The 15,899-nt window shown below is 38.9% G+C and overlaps 1 protein-coding gene across 6 annotated transcripts in view; it reads right to left on the reverse strand.

The window, feature by feature from the left end:
- NYAP2 (neuronal tyrosine-phosphorylated phosphoinositide-3-kinase adaptor 2) overlaps positions 1 to 15,899 on the reverse strand; it is a 305,362-nt gene that overhangs the window by 67,627 nt on the left and 221,836 nt on the right. The gene's annotated exons all lie outside the window — the stretch shown is intronic.

Below are 15,899 nucleotides of genomic sequence, written 5' to 3' on the forward strand. Positions count from 1 at the left end.
ATAATATGATATATATTGTTATACTTAATTCTCATAAAGGAAAGTCTTTGGGGTCCTCAATAATTTTAAGAACAAAAGGTGTCCTGAGGCCAGAGTTTGAGGATCATTGCTTTACACACTCTGTCCCCAAAGAGCTCTCTTAAAAAGGTAACTTTTTATACAATTTATATGCCAGTTGTGTATTTTAAAACAAACAATAAAACATAGGAAAATGTCAAGTTTAAGTGCAAGGAACATGGGAAATCCTTTGAAAACTTCAAGGGCTTTGAGAATCACCAATTAGGAAATGCTTTCCTGGAAAAATCTCTATAGCTAAATCTAAGAAACACTGTTTTTTTGCCCATGAGACCTGAGGGAAGCTATAAAAACTCTCAGGGCATTTTTAATCATCTATAACAAGAAGCAAATTCCAAGGTTCTACTCATTAATTCTTGATGCCAGTAAATGAAATGTGTTGAAATAATTGAACGATCTCAAAGATATTCTTGATTAATCATGAGCTACTTTATTAAGGTCATTTTTTTTACTCCACTTTTCTGGTCAGCATTTTTGTTTTTGTTTTGTCTGTGTATGTGTTTTTAGTAACGATGTTGATAGAACTATGCATAACTCAAGTCTGCTATTTGTTAAAATTTTCTAACACTTTTGATAAAAGTTTTGGTAGTAAATAGTTTTTAAACACCCATAAAAATTTATTTAGGAGGGGTAATGGTCATGTGTCATTTTTCTCTATCTAAAATCCATTTTCTCTTTTTCTGGAATAGATTTGCTTTTTCTTTAGGGAACAGCATCACCAGTCATCTCCATTCTCATGGTTCTGTAGTAAGACCTGATCTCTACTCTAGCTCCAGAAGTGGCCACATGACTCAATCTGTCCAATCAATCATTCTGTCTGTCCCATTGATCTCATTGATTGGTACAAGGATGGACATGTGGCCCAAGTCAGTCAATGAGAGTGGCCTTAACACTTCTGCTGGAGCTTTTGAAACAGAGATACATCTTTTCACCACGTCTGCTAAACTCTTATCACTTCCTAGCTGAATGACCAGGATCAATTTGCTTGACCTCTCTACACTCGTTTGTTCACAGATAAAATAGGAGAAACAAAGGTGCCTAATTCACAGGATTGCTGTAAGAATTAAATAAAATAATAAAGGCTAAGATTTTTCTATTGCAAAAAGCATGTACTAAGGTCTCAAAAATTTTAGTGGTTTTTATTATTCAGGGATCAACCTGATCTTTTAGTTCCCCTGCTTCTAACAAAGTACACACTGCTTCCTCACAATGGTACACACAGCTCAGTTTATACAACCAGCCTCATTAGTAGCCTTGCCCCCAGTACACTGCACCAGGCTATCCTAAGTTCCATACCTTCTCTTACTGCAGGATTTTAATCATGCTACTCCACTCTGCCTGGTACACTTGGTCCTTCCTTCCTTCCCTTTCCTTCTCTACTAAACTCCATGCTCTTTGAAAGTAGGAACCATGTCTATCTCTTTCCTCAGTATATTTACTCAGCATATTTCCCTGAGTAATATAACTGATCCTTGATAAGGGCTCATTAAGCATTTATTGACTGAATTTCTATTATTATTTTTGAGATGGAGTCTCATTCTGTCGTCCAGGTTGGAGTGCAATGGAGCAATCTTGGCTCACTGCAACCTCTGCCTCCCAGGTTCAAGTGATTCTCCTGCCTCAGCCTCCCAACCAGCTGGGACTATCAGCGCATGATATCATGTCCAGCTAATTGTTTGTATTTTTAGTAGAGACAGAGTTTCACCATGTTAGTCAGGATGGTCTTGATCTCCTGCCTTGTGATCTGCCCGCGTCAGCCTCCCAAAGTGCTGGGATTACAGGCGTAAGCCACTGCACAGGTCTATTGACTGGATTATTCTAAATAATATTTTAAAGAATGATACCACTCTAAAAGATGCTTTGCATGTTTCACTTGGATAAAGAGCCATGTTTCTCCATCTCTTCACCTTCCCCATGTCTCCAGAAAAAAAAAAATCTGAAATACATTGACCAGTTTTCAACTGAATACTTTATAACCTTAATAAAGTGTGTGTGTGTGTGTGTGTGTGTGTGTGTGTGTGTGTGTGCGCGCGCGCGCGCGCCCGCCCGCGCGCGCTGAGGAATTGCAGTTCCTGTGTTGGACAGTAGATGGCAATAAACATATTATTTGATAGGATTTTCTGGGCCTATTACAAAACTTCCAGAACTAGTCTCTGTAAATGCCTTGCATAAGTCAGACAGAGTCTCCTATTTTATTATGTCTTCCGTGGCTTTTCACAGAAACAGAAAGGGCATTCTTTGTGAACGCTGTTGATGCAGCACCTCCACGGGGCCTTTCCAAAGGAAGCCAATTTCTGCAGTACAGGAACGATGCCAGGGTGGAGTGCACTGGGAGAGGGCCCAGGGTGGAAACACCACCCTGCGGTGACAGACACAGGTCGCTGGTGCTACAGTCAAAACTGGAGCCAGCACACTGTCATTGTGGTTCTTAAGCAGATTAATATTGTATTGAGAGGCAAGAAAATGAAAGGTACCTTCTGCATTATTTGAGTGGTTTCTACCTAATTATTTTCCTCAATAGAATCAGAAAATAGTTGGAATTCAGGGTTTCTCTATTGAGAATGAAATTACTATCAAGTTGCATCTTTTTTCTAGCAGTGTTCAGGTTATCTATATAGTATAAAGTATCATGTTCTATTCATGTGTTTAGCAGAAACCAAGTTAAAGGGAAAATATGTGTGTGTACTAATCTAATGCATATATAAAACATGGTACTAGGTACTTAGCGGATTTTGCAAATATAATCATATGGAACTAATGTGTAAAACCTGTAAGTAGCCTCATGGCTTTATATATGTACACACACATCAGTTAATATCACCAAATTCCTTGACCCTAGCCTGGTCCCATAACTTTAGCTAACCACCCTGCTAGAAAAAAAAAAAAAATGGGAATAAGAACACAAAGGGTTTGATGAAATTCCACAAAATACTAAACAACAAAGACCAGTTCTCTGTTTTACTGAATCAGAGGCAATAAGACCCCCTTGCTTTATAAAATCAACTAAGATCATAGGCATGAATAAGCTCTTTAAAGGTCAGGGTTCATCCTTGTATCACCTCAGAGTGCTGTTCTCACAAGAGTGAGTAAATGACTGGACCAAAGAAAGACAAGCATACACAATGTTGCTGATTTAAAAAAAAAAAAAAAGCAACAACAAAAACACATGTGTAACATGGCTGCCCAGGTGCTCAACAATTAATTTCCATATATATCAACAATCAGTTAAAAACACCTCTCAATTAAGTGCAGGAAAGGTGAAATCTCATGAGTTAGAGAGCAGCGAAAAAACAGTTCTCCTTTGGATTTACAAGGCAGGTTATTTGGCGCAGCCTGTTCATGTTGATCTTCATAAATCTGTTTCTCTTGGTTTAGGATGATCATAAATTAGCTGACTCTGTATATGTGATCACATAAGTCCTGGGTTAAAAATCCATAAATGGCTTCCTGTCACATTCAGGTAAGACCTGAGTCATGGATGTGGCTGGCTCACCCTTCCCCTTGTCTGGTTCTCAGCTTCTTCTCTGCCCTCATTTTAGTCCCTCAATTATGTGGATCATGGCATCACAGGGTCGAGGCATCTCCAATTCCTCCTCCTTGATTGCTCTTCCTCCTAATTCACCTTGAGAGCTCAGTCCGCAGGCTATTAGGATGCCTTGAAACACACTCTAAAGGAAGTGCCCTGTTACTCTCCTTTCGTCACAAACTGTAATTACATTTTGAAACTTTCGTCATTACTGAACAGCCCTCTCCCTCACTGGCATGTGCTCAGTGGTTGGTAATTTCATATTGAATAAAATAGATGAATAAATGAAAGTGTGAATAAGTGAATGGTGAATAAATGAATAAATCTGGGAGCAGGGAAGTGGAAATAGAGAAACCCAGCCTAATTAAATAATGGGAAGAAAGCTGTACTAGGTGTCAGAACCTAAAATTCGTTTCTTTATTTGAATCTACTACTTATAAGTGAATCTGGGCCATTGATGTGATTTCTCTTGAGCCTCAGCTTTATCAGCAAAAAAAAAAAGAAGAAGAAAAAAAGTCAAATAATCATACCAGCCCACTAATGTACAGGTTTTTGTGAAGTACAAATGAGATAGCATACATAAAGGCATTTTAAAAACTTTGGTATAATAAAAATAAGGCATAATTTTAAACAGGTCACAGATAACCCACAATAGGAATAAACTTAAATTCCACAACTCAGGTTACATATAATCTGCAATAACCTTAGAGTAATTTTTTAAAATTATACCAGATTCTGTTCTCTTTAAACTTGTGAATCTGACTGTTCATTTGAACGTAGAGGACCTTATGTGCATCAGAAAACTGTTTTATTTTTTTCTCCCCACAAGTCAGAGATGTACCAACCTGTTCTAGGGGGCGAAGTTCTTTCTTGCACTTTGGAGAAACCCTCCACTGAGTCCCAGGACATTTTTTTTCACTTTGATAATTAAAAATCTTTCATTTTCTTTAAGTTACAAAAAGTCTTATTGAAGTAATAATTTCAGTGCCCAGTTACCTACATTAATCAAAACTGCGAACACTATCTCAAGGAAAGACTTCTCCCTTGGCCCGCTTTGTGTTAGCTCCTGGTAAACAGAAAAGAGATGGCCTCTGTCTTGGCCTCTTCTCTCTGTTCTTCTACCTCTGTTCCCAACTTGGTCCCCACAATGTCTACTCTCATCTGGGCCAAAACAGGAGAGAGGAGGAGAGATGGGAGAAGGAAGGGCTCTGCAAGGGCCTGGCATGGGCTAGCGTCTCTCACGCTCTGGCTGGGGCAGGTGTTCGACACTGAAGCTCTGTCTTCTTGGGGTGCTTTCCAGTGACCCTGAAGGCCTCCTCTGATTGGTTGGCTACCTCTCACCTGGAGACATCATGGTTCTTTGCTCTATGCCTTTTGTGGGTAACTGGGTATCCCGTAGGGCACCATGAGACACGACTTGAGCGTCCTGGCTGCTCCAGGCACTCTCATGATCTAGGCCACTCCAGGGTTTCTCTCCAGGACCAAATCTGGTCCATGGGAAACACACTTTATACACATCCTCAACCCACCATCAGCGGCCGCACGGTTACTTGCTAAGCAACTTTCTTTCTCTGTGGTCATAGGTCATTCAGCCAGTCTCTTGTGCTGTTTTCTTCTACCCTGTCTCTCAAACTCTTAGAAACAATGTCAAGTTTTCTGAGTGGTTTCATTAAAGTCTCTCTGCTTGACTTTCCACTTCCGCTTCTCACCCTTCTTCCATTGGGATGGACACTCATCTTTCTCTCTCTCTCTCTCTCTCTCTCTCTCACACACACACACACACACACACACACACGCAGTCTATCTAAAATTCTCTCTAATATCTAGTCTCCCTCTCTCTCAGCCTCTAGCCACTTTCCTAGGCAAGAAATGAGAGATCAGTTAAGGACAACAATATTCATTTTGATCATCTCCTTTGCAAGTTCTTCTTCTGCATTTGAGCTTTTTGCCTTGGAATGTGAGAGTAATTATCTTCTATTATATTGCAATTAACCTTTTGCATTTTGTACCCTGTTTATTTACATTCAAACTCTATAAAGACATGCTTTGACTATTTAAAATAGTTAACTCCCTCCCATTTCTCCTTTTCTGGTTTTTCTCAATGCCGTATTACCAGTATCAGGAGAAATCCAAATAAAACTTTCTCTGATAAACACACATTCTAGCCAGCAGAAGTCATAGTTTTCTACAGAGAAATAAAAGTGGGACTCTTGGGGATATAGCTTAGAGTACTCTCCAACGCCCCTCCAAATGAGAATTCTATTACGCCTTTATCCCTTGAATTCAGAAAGAGAGACTTAGACTGCAGAGTGAGAAAACAGTGAACAGAACCAGGCAGCAGGACCTGGCAAATGTTCCCTGGGGAAGTCACCAGGCACCCAATTAGAACTGGGAAGGAGAGCAGATGTGGAGAATTGTCTTCTGGCACATGATCCGACTACACAGAACAGTAGCTTTGAGGGTCGTAGCTGTGGAAGTTCACAGCTGCCTGGGGCTGAAGTAGAGCCAAGCAGGAAGTTAGTCCACAGCCGACAGCAAAGTCCAAATTACAATGAACCCCCGGACTCCACCAGATTGGTTTGTTGTTCTTGTTGCATGATAAAAATGAATGTAACAGAGAACTCATACTCCTTATCAGCACTCAGTCCCTAAACTGTGACATCATGGTGGTTCAACACAATAAATGCTTCCTAAAGTGAGATGGTGAAGGAAAATGTGGGCCAGTAGAGTTTCTTTTTTCTCTTTAACTTTTTGCTTGTCAATAAGCATTCTTTACTTTTCTGTTACTATACTACTATACTATTTTCTAATAATAATAAAGCATTTTCACTTGGACGAAAAATGACAAAATTCAAACACACCATGGTATCAGTGTCACGCCACACCCAAACTCAGTGACTCTAAATGACATTGATTTAGTTTTGTTCATGAGTCAGTGGGTCTGCTGGGTGGTTTTTCTGGCCTCAGCCAGGCTCACCCATGCATCTGTAGTCAAATGTGAGTCAAGTAGATGGTTCTGATATTCCATGCGGTGCTTTCCCATGTTTTGGGAGGGTCATCTTTATTGTATTTCATCCTCCAACAAGCTAGTCCAGGCTTGTTCACATGGTGGTGGTAGGATTGGAAAGAGCCATGGGAGCATTCACAGTTCATGAAGTCAAGACTCAGAAATGACACACAATCACTTCCATCTCACTCTATTAATCAGTGCAAGACTCAAGGCCAGTCCAGATTCAAGGGATGTGAAATAGACTTTACTTCTTGATAAAGATCTATAAAAGCACATTGCCAAGGTCATGAATACAGGGACAGGGGAATAATTAGGACCATTAGGAGCAACGTTGGCATCCCGAAAGAGCTGGGCCACATAAAGAAATGAAAGAGAGAAAAGAAGATACAGCTTAGAAATTATGTAGATATATTAAAAAGTTGAATATTAACCAGGTTCTAAAAGCAAATAGGTTTTATCCACACCCCTGAGTGAGCTGCAGGGAACACTCCATCCTCTCTTATTTGCCTGGCTCCTACTCATCATGCTAGTGTCAAATTTAGTGTCACATTCTCCAGGAAGCTGGTTTGAATGGCCTTCTCTTTAGCCAGTTGTGCTTGGCTTACTTACAACACTCAGTATTTTCCCCTCATAGCATTTGGGCTAATTGGTTGTTTTAATTTTCTGCTTTACCTGCTAGACTACAAGTCTAGGGTATATTATATATATATATATATATATATATATATATATATATATATCCCTGTCCTCCCTACCTCCTGCACACCACTAAGTAGATATTGAAGAAATTTTAGTTAGAAAATAAACACAAAGGGAATAAATGACTAAAGGAATAGATGAATGAATCTCAAGCTGGATATTTATGAAAGAAGATGCATACATTTGCAGACATCAATGTTTTCTTGTGATTCCCACATCCTTGACAACCTGGTTTTAAATCCCCTTCGTTGTTACTAAGCAGAACAGAAGCAGTGTGAGAGATTAGAATTACTTCTTTGACAACTGTGTAGAATGCGGCAACCAAGTCTTAAGGCCTGCCCTCATTCTTTCTCCAAATTCCATCTATAAATGCAGACTCAAGGAAATCCAAAAATGATCATCAGCTGGCTTCAAATCTTTGTCGAAAAATACACAAGTAAATGAAGCATACATTGTTGCACTAATAGTAGTCTCATAACCACTTATATTATCTTTTGCTAAAGAAATATCATATTTGCAATGTGCTGATCTTTCAAAAGAGAGTATCAAGTCTTAGTCCTAGAAAAAGACAGATATTTTTCCAGTAAAATTAAATGGAAACAGAATAAACCTTTGTCTACTAGCTACTATAAACCAGCTTTGTACCAAGCATTTCCATGCATTTTTAAATATAATCTTCATCATAACTACACAGTGAGATTTACTTTATCTCTTCTGTAAAGACAGAGAAAGTGGGTCACAGCAATGTTTTGTAATTTCACCAAACAATTGACACCAAAATATTAATTTATTAATATTGTTTCCAAGTATGATTTACTTACACACTAAAAAAAGAAAACTATGTTGATTTATTAGGGTCTACCATGAATGACCATCGTGAGCACTGTTCTGAGGCTCCTAGTCCTGTTGTCAAATTGTGTGTGGCTTGCCTGTTTGTCACCTCTCTAAACTTGTGTGCACAGGAATCTACTTGGATATGAAGGCTGAAGCATAAATGGCTTTGCGTTATTGCTGTCAGGAAGTTTATCAGCAAAGTTAGCCAGTCATTTCAGTGTTATCAAGTAAAGCACAGGAAATACGTTTTAGAAGTTTCAAGAGAAAATCATCTTTCTTGTAAATCAACCTATAAAAATTCAGTATCCAAAGACTGTGCTCTTGAGTTCAATTGCAGTTCCATTCCTGAATCGCAGCTCTGTTGCTTACTGTAAATGGTTCCCATTTTGCTACATCTTCCCAGGTCTCCATTTTTGCGCCTTTGAGTAACCCCTCAAGGTCTTTGTGATCTCTTCAGTCTTTAAAGTAGTGACCAGAAGAAGAATTACGGCTGCAAATGTCTTGTGAACCATGGTTTGGGTGTGTAAAGTGTCATGTTGGAGCCAGAGCTCTCACCGTCTTCAACAAAACAGAATCAAGATTTGAATCCAGATTTGCAGGTTGCCTAACCATTTGGTGCTCAATCACTACATTATACCTTATGCAGGCATTTAAAATTAGTATAGAATTTACAAGCGTGGCGTACAAGAAATGGGATTTTTTTGTTTTCTTTAAATGAAATTAAATTCGTATCTGTTTTTCACTTTTCTGAATTTGTATGTACAAGACTCCTCTTGCATATGAAAGACTGAATCATAAATGATGAAGAATGCTTCCCTACAATGTGTCATGAAGTCCCAAAACTGTTCTGCAGAGCAGAATATATAATACGGTCCTCCTAGTCTTTAGCTCATACTGGTTGTCACAGGGGGGTCTATTGTTCAAACACAAAGAGCCCTTTGAGGTACAGAATTCCAAATTTTGAAGGTTAGAACCGTAGTGCATAAAGTCCAGCCTATGCTAACTCTACCCCATCCAACTTTTAGAGGTCGTGCCACTTTACAAGTGTGCTATGAAGGATTAGGCTGCTAGTCCTCACTATTCGTGGAACCTCCGCTCCTTTTTTAGTGCTAAGGAATTCTCCCTTCCTCCCCTGATCATCAACAGCTGCATGCGTCTCTCTTATCAGTGTTCCTATTGCTACCATTTCCTTGTCCAGGAGCAGCAGCTTCTGGAAAATAAAAGCCAGGTAGGGCAAAGTATCTACTGGGACCTGCTGCTTCCGGTAGAAAGCAGCTTCTCTGTACCACAGGGTCAAATCCATGCTTCCAGCTAATGGTCACCACTTGATTCTGCAGACCAGAAAATGCAAGTGCATGGTCTTCAGGTCTTACCCAGCTAAAGGAAGTGAATTATTCTACTCCATGTTTTCTAAAAATTGAACGGCATTTGAAAGTTGGGAGATTTCACATAATATCAGTTAGATCTGGAAACCTTGGTAAGCCTTTCTTACGGCAGCATCAGCTGGTATTGAGTAGCTTTTGTCCACTTGGAGTGCCCCTGAGCTTTCCAGGTCACCTGTATTTCCATCATTAAGTCTGAAGGTGCATCAGCTTGCAATAGATTTTCCTTGTAATAGAGAAATATTTCTCCTTAGCAATGCTCTAGCAAATGTGGAAATATAAAACTTAGAACAAAAGGGCTTCAATTTTCAAGAAAAGTGTGAAAAATATTTTCCTTTGTGGGAGTGTAGTACATTTCTATGTGTTTCATGTATAAGCAAAACACATGAAGGAAAGCATCATTCCTGCTTCACTTGCTCATAATACCTGTCTGTCCTGAAGGCATCTCAATTAGCATCTCATCTTGAATCTTTTTAGAACACCAGAAACACAGAAAGTTGAACACACAGAAGCTGAGGTTTTTATAATACCGTTGATCCTTCCCTTCATAGGGTTTTCATTATTCTTTAGATTTAAATGCACTGTGAACCCTGTGTGTCTGTATATGTTTGTTGGCACATGTGGGTATGATACCACTTTGCTCATAAGCCAAGGGCTGAATTTATTTCCAAAAACACTCTGTCAGCGTGACCTGGCAGGGCCAACCCAGGACAGGTGTGTCTCTTCACCTTTTTCATCCCATATGGAAAATTCTCTTTCTGTTCCATTGATAATCAAAATGATTTAAAAGAAGATCTGGAATAATCCTGGCTTCAGACTCCACATCTTCCATTAATCTCTCCATCATGTTTCAAGCCTACACTAATTAATTGTTCTCTGAATGATTTTAAATGTATAGTAAGCAGTAGAAAATAATGAAAATAATACATTTAGTTATAACCTAATTAATTTGTGTTCAATAGTTCTGTGTCATAAGAAGCATAATAAAATCTTTGAGTGCCAGAGATTATATTTTACATAACCTATGGGGGGTAGGTGTGTGTGTCCCCAGTAACCATAACAGAGTCAGATACAAGCTGCATAGAAACTATTTGTTAATGGATTCAGTGGTTGAAATCTGAGTTTTTGTTAATACCATATTTACTTGTATAATCTCCTCACTCTTTCCTATTATGTTCATGAGCACTTGGGTCCCAGTTCTCCACTGCCTTCAAGAATCTCCCTCCGGGGAATCTCTGATTTACTAAACAACAGTGACTTTAATAAAGTACCCCAGCAACCAGTGGTAATGTTAATTAGAATTGAGATCTCCTGACACATTTGCTTTACTTCAGCAATTCCTTCATTCCTCAAAAGAGCTGTTAAGAACAACCATTTCAAGTGGCTAAACTACTTTTGGTAAGGCAATAGCCTGTGACTGGTAGAAGTTTTCATGTATATCAGTGTGGAGCGGGGACAGAGACAGACAGAGGTAGAAGCAGAAAGTTGACAGAGGAAGGAGGAGTTTATAAGTAAAATCTCTTTACTCTCTAGTATAAGGTATGGAGTTGAGTAATTAGGGGGAAGGAGATAATAATGATGAGGAAGCGTAAAGAGGAGAATGAGAAACAGTTAATACTGATTCATTGTCTTCTGTTCCAAAACAGAAAGTCTAAAATGCCCTCTTCATGTAGCTATTTGCTTATTTCGGACAAAGACTAGCTCACTGATGAGTATTCAAGTAATGCATAGCTTGTTTAAAACACCGAAGTTGGCCGGTGTGGTGGCTCACACCTATAATCCCAGCACTTTGGGAGGCAGCTTAGGCAGGTGGATCACCTGAGGTCAGGAGTTCGAGACCGGCCTGGCCAATGTGGTGAAACTCCATCTCCACAAAAAATACAAAAATTAGCCAGGCATGATAGCGGGCATCTGTCATCCCAGCTACTTGGGAGGCTGAGGCAGGAGAATTGCTTGAATCTGGGATGTGGAGGTTGCAGTGAGCTGAGATGGTTGCACTCCAGCCTGGGCGACAGAGCGAGACTCTGTCTTCAAAAAACAAAACAAAAAACTGCAACAGGTGAGTGTGAACTTCAGATACTCTATGCATTTTTGCCAGTGGAACTATGGCATTTTCTAGTTCAGAACTGGCACCATTTAGGTTCTTTCTCTTCAGAAAAATCAAAAGCTAACCATGCAACATTTTTCCCTTTCTTCTTTTCTTTCCTGAAATGTACTAGAAGGGTAGACTAGAAGTTTGAATAATAGTATCATTAGTTTGAGTTTTGCTTTCACGTAAGCCACTGCTTGCGCTGATGTTGTCTATGTAACTCTACACTTGCCCCTGTTTTGTATTTTTCCTAATATAAATACAACCATCTTATTATTTAAAACTTAGCAGAATTTCTTTCTTCTTTCATCTTTGTCTACCTCCTTCATAATCTAAGATAAAGAATCTGAGGGACTGAAAATATGTGTGTCATTTCTTCTGGTCAGTAGACAATTTCCTGCTCTACAAACAGAGCTAAAAAACTCAGAGGGACAGATTTTACATGCTGTAAACCAAAAGAGATTGCTTCAGGGTTTTGATGTGGAAGAAAGTGAAAGTATGGTATAAATTCTGTTTACACTCTGAATTTATTAGAATATTTATATCAAAGTGTAAAGACACCGTAAAGTACATGTTTATCAATTTATATGTAACTTACTACGTGTTCAAAAAAGTTTAATTATGGACTATCTGTTTCACCTCTATGTATCTCACAGGTTCTTCTTTTGCCCACGGCGAAATATTTGGATTCCCCAGGGTGTCATCTGAGTTTCCTGCTCTCCTTGTTTAGACTCATTAAGCCTTACTATTCTAACCATGCCAAAGGAGTCTAGTCTAGGTCTCAAATCAACATCTCTCTAGCTACAGATCTATAATTCCAACAATCTACTGGCTTCTCAATTTGATGTTCCAGAGCATTTCTAACTTAACTTAGTCTAACATAGGCAACATATAAGTCCTGACTTTCCCTCGTAAGCCTTGCTTCACATCTCACATTGACTGTCTCTACTTCAGTAAATGACTTCCCAAATACCCACGCTTAAAGCCACAGAGTCATCATTGGGTGTTCCATGATGTAAATGGGATTACATTATCCCTATCTTTAAAAAATAGTAAATAACTACCAAATATTCAGCGCATAAAGTTGAAAACCTAATTACAACATGGCAGACACCATATACAACATAATTTCCCCTTTATTCCTGCTAATAGACTGTTCATTTCCAGAAGGAAGGCAAAGGACCCTTGATTAAGAAGAAAAATGGTTCTCTGCAAGCCCATGGAAACCCCATTCTCCTTCACTCAGAGATTGGACCAGAGAAGATGTTTCCCAGTTCTGACCAATTCGATGAAATGAGAGTCTTCTGAAGTATGATGCTCAGAACTGTGTAGTCCATCAGCTTTGTCATCATAAAAACAATCATCAAGGGTAACAGAACAGAAGAAAAAAGGATACAAAGCTCCTGGGTCCTTGACATCCCTGAGCAGCTGCAAAACACCTAGAACTGACTACCTCCATGCTTGATGTTATGGGTACAAACAAAGGCTATTATTGCGTAAGCCTCTGATCATTTATACTTCATAGCTGCAAGGCTTTCTAGTTAATAACAAGGCCCTACAGGATTTTAGCTATCCTCTCACCACCTGCCTTTGAAGTTTCTTCAATCTTCCCCATCCTTTATTCCAAATACGCTTTGTTCCATCCCACAGACTGTTAGGTTTTTATCTAAAGGCAGGTTTTTTCTTCATCTTCCTGGTGAACAAGTCTTTGTTTCAAGTTCTAGCTCACATACTACTTCTTCAAGCAAATATTGTTTTATCCACTAACCCCACCCCTCCCCCCAATTATTGCTGCTAAAATCACACTGTCCTAGGAAGAACTGACGAATGTCTCTTCAGCTGTGATTTGGATATGGCTTGTTCCCACCAAAACTCCTGTGGAAATCTCATCCCCAATGCAGCAATGTTGGGAGGTGGGGCCTAGTGGGATGTGTCTGGGTCATGGGGGTGAATCCTCATGAACGGCTTGCTGCTGTTCTTGAGGTAGTGAGTTCTCACTTTGTTGAGCCTAGACTGGTTCTTGAGAAAGTCGGTTCTTATAAAGCCAGATGCACCTTGAGTTTTGCCTCTTCACACATATACAGTTCCCCTTGGAATTTCTACCACATTTTGACCCAGCACAGAATCTCTAACCTCATGGTGAACAGAAACCAGCTCCATGCTCCCTGAGCTTCCCAGCCTGCAGAACCATGAGCCAAATATACCTCTTTTCTTTATAAATTATCCAGCCTCATGTATTCTCTTTATAAATTACCCAGCCTCGTGTTCCCAGCAACCCAGAATGGATTAAAACATCTTCTGTTTCCCATAGTATTCATATTTTTATGTAACACATGTGATTTTATGTGTCAACTTGACTGAGTTAAGGAATGCCCAGATAGCTGGTAAAACATTATTTCTGGGTGTATTTGTAAGGGTGTTTCTGGAAGAGACTTGTATCTGAATCAGTAGGCTATGTAAAGAATATCAACCTTACCAAGGTCAGTGGGCGTCATCCAATTTGTTGAGGATTTGAATATAATGGAAAGGAGAATAAAGGGCAAATTTACTATCTCTTCTTGAGCTTGTACATCTGTCTTCTCTCGCACTTGGACATCTGCATTCTGGCTTTTGGAATTTTTGACTCAGATTGGGACTTACACCATTGACTCCCCCAGTTCTCAGGCCTTTGAGCTTGGAATAGAACTCTACCATTTTCTTTCCTGAACGTACAGCTTGCAGAAAGCAGATAATGAGACTTTCAGCCTCCATAATTATTGGAACCAGTCCCTCATCATAAACCTCTCTCTTTCCCCTCCCCTCTCTCTATATATTTTATTGCTTTTGTTTCTCTAGAGAACCTTGACTGAAACACACAGTATAGTGCAGTTATCTATTTTTCTGCCTTGCTCTAGACTTTGAGAACTTAAATGTTAAGCATACCTTTTTCGTCATTGTACTCTCAGATCATAGAACAGTAACCATGACATAATAGAAACCCAGAGAATACTTCTAGCTTTTATAAAATGTATATCTAGCCACAATAGAAGTATATATCGTTCACATGTTTCGAATAGAACTGGTACAAATTTTGACAGTTATTTAAAAACTACTAATGAGTCTCAAACCAATCATAGGACCCAATTAAATAGTGATGTCAAAGTTTTTTGGGGAAGTGACATTTTTCCCATAAAAAAGCTATTCTCTCTCTTTCTTTTTCTTTGTGACAAAATGCAAAAACATCTTCTTCTGATAAACCTATAGCAATTTATACTTCACTATCAAAAATATATTTTGAAATGTCTATTAAATTCATATGGTGTTCCTTCAGCCAAATTTTAACTCATGCTTTAGAGCTGGTTGTCCATATACGTGTTATGACTCTACCACCAAAGCTTCAAGTTACATGTGAAGTCTGGGGAAGCTAGTACTTTGCTTCTGCCTGCTTATTGTCCCGGGAAGATCCATCAGCAATTGCAGAGAGCATTCATCCTGTTCCAATTTTAACTTGTGCATGACTGTCTGAGAGACCACAATTCATGTAAATTGCTTTCTAAGATGAGTATCAGAGCTGAAAAGAATATTAAAGGATTGGTCTTTTCTTTGGAACTCCAACACTCTTAAGAAATAGAAACCTGAAACTACAGGAGGCTCCTTGATTATTTGTTGTTTATTTCAATTGACAACTCTCTGTGAGTCCAACACATAGATTAATAAGTTCAAAAGAAACATATGCTGTTTTTTAAAAAGTGGATATTTAATAATATCTACCTGTTAACCATGTAAAATATCATTGCAGATTTTAATTTTAACTTGTGACATTTAAAAGTACATTAGATTAAAACTTTTAAATTTCCTTTGACTTAGATTTGGGAATTTAGTACTATTCCCGCTGCCCAGTTATCATCTTCAGCTCACCATTTCAGATGCCTCCTGATATCTACTTTCTTTACTGCCTTCAGATTATCTTCATTACATTTCTGTTCTCAATTTTACTTTGAGTTCATTTTTTATCAGTTGCTTAAAATATTTTTTGAAGCAAAAGAAGTATAAATTATAAATTACTCAAACTTCACAAGTTAAAACTGCTTTAGATGAGGCCTTTAGATATTTTTGAAGAAATTTAGTACAAAATTGTTCAAAGTTGTCAGAGCTCCTGTCTTGTTCAGCTCCAAGAAGCACCGTTCAGGTATCTATCGTCTCTGTGAATAGTTGTACCATCGCATGGTACCATATATTGTTATATCCCTTTATGTAACCTATGCAAATGGCTACTTGTGTTGCCTGTCTGAGTGGAGACAGAGA

Source organism: Cebus imitator, unplaced genomic scaffold (genome assembly GCF_001604975.1).
Source record: "Cebus imitator isolate Cc_AM_T3 unplaced genomic scaffold, Cebus_imitator-1.0 Scaffold57, whole genome shotgun sequence".
NCBI lineage: Eukaryota > Metazoa > Chordata > Mammalia > Primates > Cebidae > Cebus > Cebus imitator.